Source organism: Emydura macquarii, unplaced genomic scaffold, assembly GCF_026122565.2.
Source record: "Emydura macquarii macquarii isolate MOO-44397 ecotype Brisbane River unplaced genomic scaffold, CSIRO-AGI_Emac_v2 contig_3128, whole genome shotgun sequence".
Classification (NCBI taxonomy): domain Eukaryota; kingdom Metazoa; phylum Chordata; order Testudines; family Chelidae; genus Emydura; species Emydura macquarii.
In genome coordinates, this window is record NW_027133265.1 from 4514980 (window position 1) to 4523055 (window position 8076).

At 39.4% G+C, this 8076-nt stretch overlaps 1 long non-coding RNA gene across 1 annotated transcript; it reads left to right on the forward strand.

Moving 5' to 3' along the window:
- The first annotated feature begins 1588 nt into the window (after window positions 1-1588).
- Window positions 1589-3222, forward strand: LOC137142023 (uncharacterized). The gene is made up of 2 exons (XR_010916823.1): window positions 1589-1788; window positions 2602-3222. It is a non-coding gene; the product is annotated as an uncharacterized lncRNA (long non-coding RNA).
- The last annotated feature ends 4854 nt before the right edge of the window (window positions 3223-8076 follow it).

Genomic DNA, 8076 nt, shown 5'->3' on the forward strand with positions numbered 1-8076 from the left:
ATTAAGACATTTGGTTTACCAAGTATGGTCATGGTCCCTTTATTTCTATACCACCTTCCGGTTTTGTCCCGTAACCTCTACAACTCAAAATGTAAATCGGTCTTTTGAGCTTTATTTTGTTTGCTTACATAATGCAAGAGGGAGAAGACACTGTTGTTATTGCATTGGCTTTGTTACCGATTTTAGTCTTTCTAGTTTCTCATGTCTTTATTCCTCTGTGGTAATACAAGAACTCTATAAATGGCCATCATGTCCACAGAGTCTGAGAGGCATGCTGCAACTGCGGCTGTCATTGATACCATTGGGTACCTCATGCCTAGAATCCACCCCCCACATAAAGATGGAAATAGAGACTAATATGAGTCACTGCATGAACTTTACTAGGAGCACTGGAAAAATATAATGATCAATGATAGTTACTCTTCAAAAGGCAGAGAGATTCCACACATGAAACCTTTCCTTGGACTTAATGGGCCTGGAGACTGATCATATGCCCACAGAAATCCCATGACTTGCCCAGGATCAGGCATAGCTGGTCCTGAGACAATAACATCCTTATATCTTATAACCCACTAATGGTGGATCTTAGACTATAAAATTCTTCTACTTCGTCAGAGCTAAGGAAGTTATCCTTTATATCAAGCAGTAGAGACCTGTGATTTTGCTGCAGGCAGTCCATGGTTTGATGATCACTGAAAAATATACATGACCACACTTCATTCCATGTGGTCAGAACCTCTTAGACCTATTATTTTATTTAACATTGTATATGTTGCTATTTTAGCTTACTTCTGCCTTTTCTGTTTACATCCTGAATATCATTAGACTACAAATGACCAGGGACTCCTGGTTTGTATATATAATTAGAGCTGGCTAAAGCTTTTTCAGTCAAGTAGTTTGTTCAATGAAAAAATGCAGTTTCAGATGATCCAAAATTATTTGCAAATTTGAAATCAATTTGTCAAAGAGTGTTGGCCAATTTTTTTGTGTGTGCATCTGTCTTAGACACAATTTACAAAATATCAGCAGCAGGACGTATCCCCCTAGCACTTTCAGCCTAGTGGTTAAGGCACTCATTGGAATGGGGGACACTTGAGTTCATTTCCTCCCCGCCTGTTATGGAGCAGAAATCTGAACCTGGTTCTTCCATATTTCAAGGGAGAAGCCTGAGCAATGGGATAGTTTAGTGGGAGTGTCTCTCAGTCTCTCCTGTTGAAACTGTTCCCCTATCTATGAAATACTTGAATAGTCATTGGCCCAGAGAGAGAGAAAGAGAATGATTCTATAGCCTGGCAGTTAGGGGCATTCTTCTGAGATGTGGAAGACTGAAGTGTAGATTCCTGTTCTACTCGTTATTTAATTAATTATTTGTGAACACACTAATACATAGCATGCTCCATAGTGAAGCACAAAGAACAATCCTGAGGCCCTCAGAGTAGATAAGCAGTGACAGGTGATTGCTCAGCTGGAAAAGAGTATGAGTGGTGTGTCCAGCTGATGAAGAGAATTGCTCAATCAGGGAGCAACCACCTGTCAATATAAACAGGGTCAATAGGTTAGCTCTTTTCTCAATTTTGGTTTAGGCTGAGTTAGGAGTAACAAGGCCTGTAGCTATGGTCTCACTGCAGCATTAATGCCTCTCAAGTGTGAGTGGTTACAGTGCAAAATAACACTTGAGCAGTACAGAGTGAATGTGCTAGCAGCTGAGGAGGAGTTGAGCTAACTTGAGCTGTAGCCTATATAGTCCCTGAGAGGCCAAATAACTAGCATTTAAAAGCACCACCATATGTGAGTAAAGGGTTTTTTTTTTTTTGTATGGACAGGAAGTGGGTTGGGGCAACATGCAGATTTACTCTGTAGTGAGGATAAGCCCTGAATAATGCTTCTTTGCTTTTTTTTTTCTTCCATGTATTCTGGCTCGAAGTCCTTTTCCTTTTTGTATATTTTGGTTGGGTCACTATATTTGTTTTGTACTTTAACCAAGTGGTCATTATTAAAACCTTAAGTTAGCACCTAGATCTCAATTAGTGACAAACCTATCTCTTTGTTAAGCCTATAAATGAGTGGTCTCAGTTCACTTAATCTGCCACAGACTCACTAGTATACTATGTTCAGGAAGTCTAGCATGTTTGATTTTTAAATGCTGTGATGTAGTATTCATGAAGTAAGTATGAAACCACTCAGATAGCCACAATAACAGCCTTTAATGAGATTGAAATCAAATATTTTTGCAACTCAAAGGGGGATGGTGGTGGTTTTGGGGTGGGGGGGAAACAGGAAATACAAAAAATGTTCTGGTAGAGCATAGTGCAAAAGTGGACCTAGTTTCATAAATTTGCCCTCACTTTTCATTGTTGCCAAACATTCAGAAATGTATTTAGCAAATACCTTTTTTTTTTTTTAAGGTAAAAGGTAGGATGTATCCTTAGGATGGGGGAGCTGAATTCTTTCTTTAAGAAAGACTAGAGGAAAGCAAATATTAGTACCTCTCACAACAGCTACTTCTATTAAAATGAGCTACTGTAGAGCAATGAAGTATAGCTAACTGAATATTCTGTTCACCATTTTATTCTTATTGTTGCACAACATTTTTATATCTAGAAGTGAGGCTTGGGGAAACAGGTGACAGAGGAACAAAGAGGAAATCAGTCCTTAATGCAACATTATCTAAAACAAATGATGATCTTAGTCCACTTAATGAAGAGGCATTCACAACCGAGTTCACATCCCTCTACTAGAAATCTACTACAAAAACACAAAGGACTGAATGAACCCTGAGATTGACCTCTCCTCTCAAGCAGTAACTGTGACTTCTTCAGAAGATTATTAAGGTCTATTAATGGATCAGAATGATCAGATAGTCAGTGCTTGGGCTGTACCTTTTATACATAAATAAAAAGGATCTCATTGACCAGACTTATTAAACTGGCATCTTTTGCAAACAGTAATTTAACTTTAAAAAAAAAATGAGGACCCTCCTACAGAGAAGGAACAGAAAATGGAGACAATATAACTAAAATTACAGAAATGAAATCCATTGTTTAGTGGATAGTTGAGGTAATGTCTTTTATTAGCAAAGGGGACTGCATAGCTGTTTTGTTTTATAAATTGTACATTGCACTAGCATGAACTATCAGATGATTTAGATTTTAAGATGTATTCCTATGACTATTTAAAAAATGTTGACTTCTGCAAATGGGTATACACAACTCACAGTCTAAATGTATCAGTCCAGACTTAGCTATGTGGTGACAACACAATCCAATAATAATCAAAGATGCATCTGTCCTAGCGTCAGTCTAAGACTAGTGTCTGATTAGTGGGGAAAGGATATACATGCAACCACCTCACCCCCCCCCCCCTTTTATTCACTAGTGCATCAATCAGATAGGACTTCCTGTGCAAATGTGGTCAGGTAAAAGCTCTTAGATTAGGTGACTATGCCTCCTGTACTCAATAATGGATAATGACCATAGCTCTGACGCCACAAATAACTGCTCGGGAATAGATAACTAAAACAATGCATTAACAAATTTAAAAAAATACATTAGAAGTACACTAGATATAGTCTTCTCTTGTAGACTATTGGTAGTATGTAGACATCCTTGTCTGATCATTCTACACTTGTCACTCATATGCCTTTAAATCAAAGGTCTTCAAACTGTGGGGTGGGCCCTATTGGGGGGCACAGGGCCCAGGCCAGCCCCCATGGGAAGTAGGGAGAGAATGCTGCTGCAAGCGCTGTTCTGGTCCAACCCTCCAACTGTGGCTCCAGCCTCAAATCCTGACCCGGCCATGGCTGCTGGCCACGATTCCCTGGCGTGGCCCCCAGCCCTGCTCCCAGCCTCGGCCACTGCAGCCTCAGCTCCTGGCCGCAGCACTCAGAGCCTGACCCCTGGCCACTGTTCCCAACTGGGCTCCCTGCTGCTGTGGTTCTGCTCTCAGCTGCAGTGCCTGGCCCTAACGGTGGCCCCATTCCCAGCCCCAGCTGAGGGGGAAGAGGCAGGGAGGGGTGGGAGAAGGACATGGCTAGAGGTAAGGGGGGGGGCATGAGCTAAAAAGTTTGGGGACCACTGCTTAAAACCCATTTTCTTTATATGTTGGTCTGTGAGGAAGGTCTAGTACAGTGGTTCTCAACCAGTGGTGCGCGTACCACCGGTGGTACTTCGCAGAAGGCTGGGTGGTACGTGAGCTGTACCGCGCCGCCGAATCCACTGCCGGAAGTGCCGACCCACCCACCCGGGGGAAACCGTGCCACCGAAAAGGGGCAAATGGCAGAGGGCATTGTTCCCCCCAATGTAACCCGCTGCCGCCGAAAGTCTCCCCCCACTTTTTTTCCCAAGTGGTACTTGACCTGACTCTATCTGACCCAAGTGGAACTCGGGGGAAAAAAAGGTTGAGAACCGCTGGTCTAGTGGATTCTGCCTGCAGCAGATGAAATCAGAAAATCAATCCTGTCAATCCAGCAGTTTCATGGTAATTAATAAATATTGTAGGACCTGTCTCTGCTCTCAATTTCAACAACCATCTTTATGCTAGTGATCTACAGATCTATTTTTCCATTCTCTTTCAAGGGTCTTCAAGGATGTAGCCGCTATCAGTCTACTTTGATTGATAGGTCTGGTTTCTGCCTGCAGGAAGGGGAAGACCCATAGTAATAAATCTGTAGATTTTGCCCTGTGCAGAGGAATGACTGCTTGCTCCTTGTCTGTCTGTCCCATGCCCACCACTGTGGATTGAGCATTTTACAAAAAAGTGCCAGACACATCATTCTGGAGGCTCTTCACAGTTTGCCTGACACTTTTTAAATATTTGTTCAGCAATCATCTGCTTCTGGCATATTTTGTTTTCATTTTTAACACCCTAGTCATGGAAGCTAGCAAGAATGTTGACCCCTGACCTGATCTTATGACCCTCTTTCATGTTTTGTGGGTGATTTAATGCTTTCTAGAGGTAAAATGGCATTATAGGAATATAAGATTGATGGGGGCGTATTGCTTATTAGCTCAGAAAAAGCATTCGTGATAGACAGGCGAATATAAGTAAATGAGTTATTAAGGTTGCTATAATTAAGGGCCTGTTATATTAAGTTAAGATTTGTGGGAGTAGTTATACTAAAGGGTGAAGTGTAGCTGAAATACAAGAGACTTAAGGCAATAACCCCAGGTCAGATATTTTGCATTCTCATTCTGGGAGACAAACAAATAACCACAAACAGATTCAATACACCACAGAGGTGGGGGTTTGGCAAATAGGTTGCTATGCAGTATGTAAGCAATTAGACCTCATTTACATATAGGAATGAATAAGGGCTTGTTTACACTTCAAAGGCTACAGTGGTGCAACCACTGTTGCACTTCAGTGAAGATGCTACCTATGCCAATGAGAGAAGTTGTCCCATCAGCATTGGTACTGTACCTCCCTGCTGTCTACATTGGCGATTAGGTCGGTTTTCACTGCACCATTCAGGGGTGTGGATTTTTCCCTACCCTGAGAACACAGTTATACCAACCTAATTTCTTAGTATAGTATAGAAACTTAATTTCTTAGTATAATTGATGTAAATCATGAATATTAATGATTGATGCTTAATTATGGAGATCCCAAAGGCCACATAAGAATGGGGTGGCTATTGACCTTATTATAATCAGGGTAAAGGATCAAATATGGTATATAATCATACTATTAATATAAGGAATGGTATAAAATACCACATCCAGTTCCTGTCCCATTGGGTCTTTGATAGTGTAAACTGAATCAAGACTTCCCTTCTGATGGGCTCCATTTACTTTCTCTTCTGTCTTTGTTTCCAATGGTCTCTATAAGTTGTAAGTATGCACAATGCAAGACTGTAAGTATGAACAGTGCAGGAAACCACTTTACCACACTTATCTTATCCTTATATTTATTAATATTGATCCTTTCCTATGATGTCAATTATAGTTGTCTGTATTAAATTAAGTTTCTGCATATGCTTCACCAAATTCCATCTTCTCACATATCTCTAAGTAAGTTAAATAGCCACCTAGGAAAAGAACCTGTTCTCTGTGGCAAGTGCATGTTGCACCCCAATACATAATATTATAAGTGTAATAATTGTTCAGGCTACAAGAAGGATGTTCTGGCATGGGAACGTGGAAGGAGATTATATTTAGGCCTTTGCAAACAGTAAATATTTAGTATCCACTAAGTACTATTTTTGGTAAGATGATATAATTAATTGGCAAGGTTTTCTGAAACCAATTCTTTATCAGCTGTGTTCTCCTTAAGGCTCAGAATAAAAATTCAATGATATTTAAAAACAAGGAAAATATTTCTATCCTGTGTGATCATGGAAGAAGAACTGTTATATGATTTCCTCTAGTTCACTTCCATCACCTCTGAGCTTTGATATCTTTAATATTTACTCAAGATGAGTGTAGGTGAGGAGATTTGAGGACAATTGGGGAATCAAGGAATAAATTAATGTGTTATGCAGTCCTGATTTAGAGATGATAGATGCAGCATATGGAGTATTAGTATTAGATAAAATGAATACTTCCATCTTTAGCTACTTATAACTAAGAAGCTTATATTTATTTTTTAAAATATTTGAATATGAACAAAAGGGAATACTGCTTGGAAATGAACATACAGCAAGAAATGGAATAATATAGGAGAGAATCCCTATTGGAAAAGTGGTATGTGACAGCTGAGAAAAATCATCTGCCAGGAAGCAGCTACTCAGATGTCCATTACAATCTAGTAAATATCATAGAACCTAACACTGTTCCTTTAAAAGTCTCACCCACTCTCACAATTTCAACTACCATCTTTATGCTGATGATCCATAGATCAACTTTTCCACTCCTAATCCCTCTCCGACCATCCAAGCCTCCATTTTAAGAATGGCCATACGTAAGAATATAAGAATGGCCATACTGGCTCAGACTAATGGTTCATCTAGTTCTGTATCATGTCTTTTGACAGTGACCAGTGCCAAGTGCTTCAGAGGGAATGAGTAGAACAGGTAATCATCAAGTGATCCATGTTGTCCTGTTTCTCCGACAACTGAAAGTTTTGCCATCAACTTAAACTTAACTTGGCCAAAAATGAACTCTTGGTCTTCCCTAATAAACCCTCATCATTCATCCCATTCTCCATTGACAATATCATCAAATTCCACATCATTCCAGTCCATAAATGGGGATGGGGGTGTTGTCTTTAATTTCACCTGCTACACATATGATACCGTGTCCTATCCAAATCTGGCAGTTTCTTTATAACACTTGTAACAGGCAAATATAGCTATTTTAGCCTTAAAAACAATAAATTGTCAACCCACTACTGTTATTAGCAATCCTTAAAAAGTTTAAAATGAGATTTATCTTTAATAGTTGCATGATAAATTAATTCACTCTATGTACATATTATATGAAAGGCCCAAAACAGAGAGGGTTAAACCTCCACACTAGAAGTCAAATGTCACTTGTCTGTGAACCTTCTACAAAATAAAGCCTCAATATCTTTTAAAATCACAGGTAGAAATATTAGAGCATCTTCCACTATGAGGATGGGGGCAGCCCATCTTCTGGCACTTTGGAGGTCAGCTTGCTCTGATGGACAATCTAGCTCATTTATTTGCTGTCCAAAAGTCATTAAGCTGTTATCATTCTAAGTTAAATCCTTCAATTCTTTCTTAATGATGGAATCAGAATGGACACACCTCAAATATTTCAGTGTAATTTTCTTGTCAAGTTGGCAAAAACATAATCGAGCTATTTCTTTCTATATATATAGTAATGGACTGTCATTATCAAAACACCTTGGATTTCTTTTTTTGAAACAGGAATATTGTGTAAATATAAAATAATGACATTCAGCAATTTTAATTACCCAAAGGATATTTAAAGGGTTATTGAAGTGCATAGCCTCCCTCCAAGGTAGCTTAAAATGTTTAGCTGTTTGAACACACCAATATCTCTTTATTCACAGGAACTTCAGCCTCCTTTGGTTTTTGTTGTGCATCTCAGGATACTAGTTGTTAATCCAATGCTTCCAATGGATACTTGAAGGGTCATTTGTACAAGAGTTTCT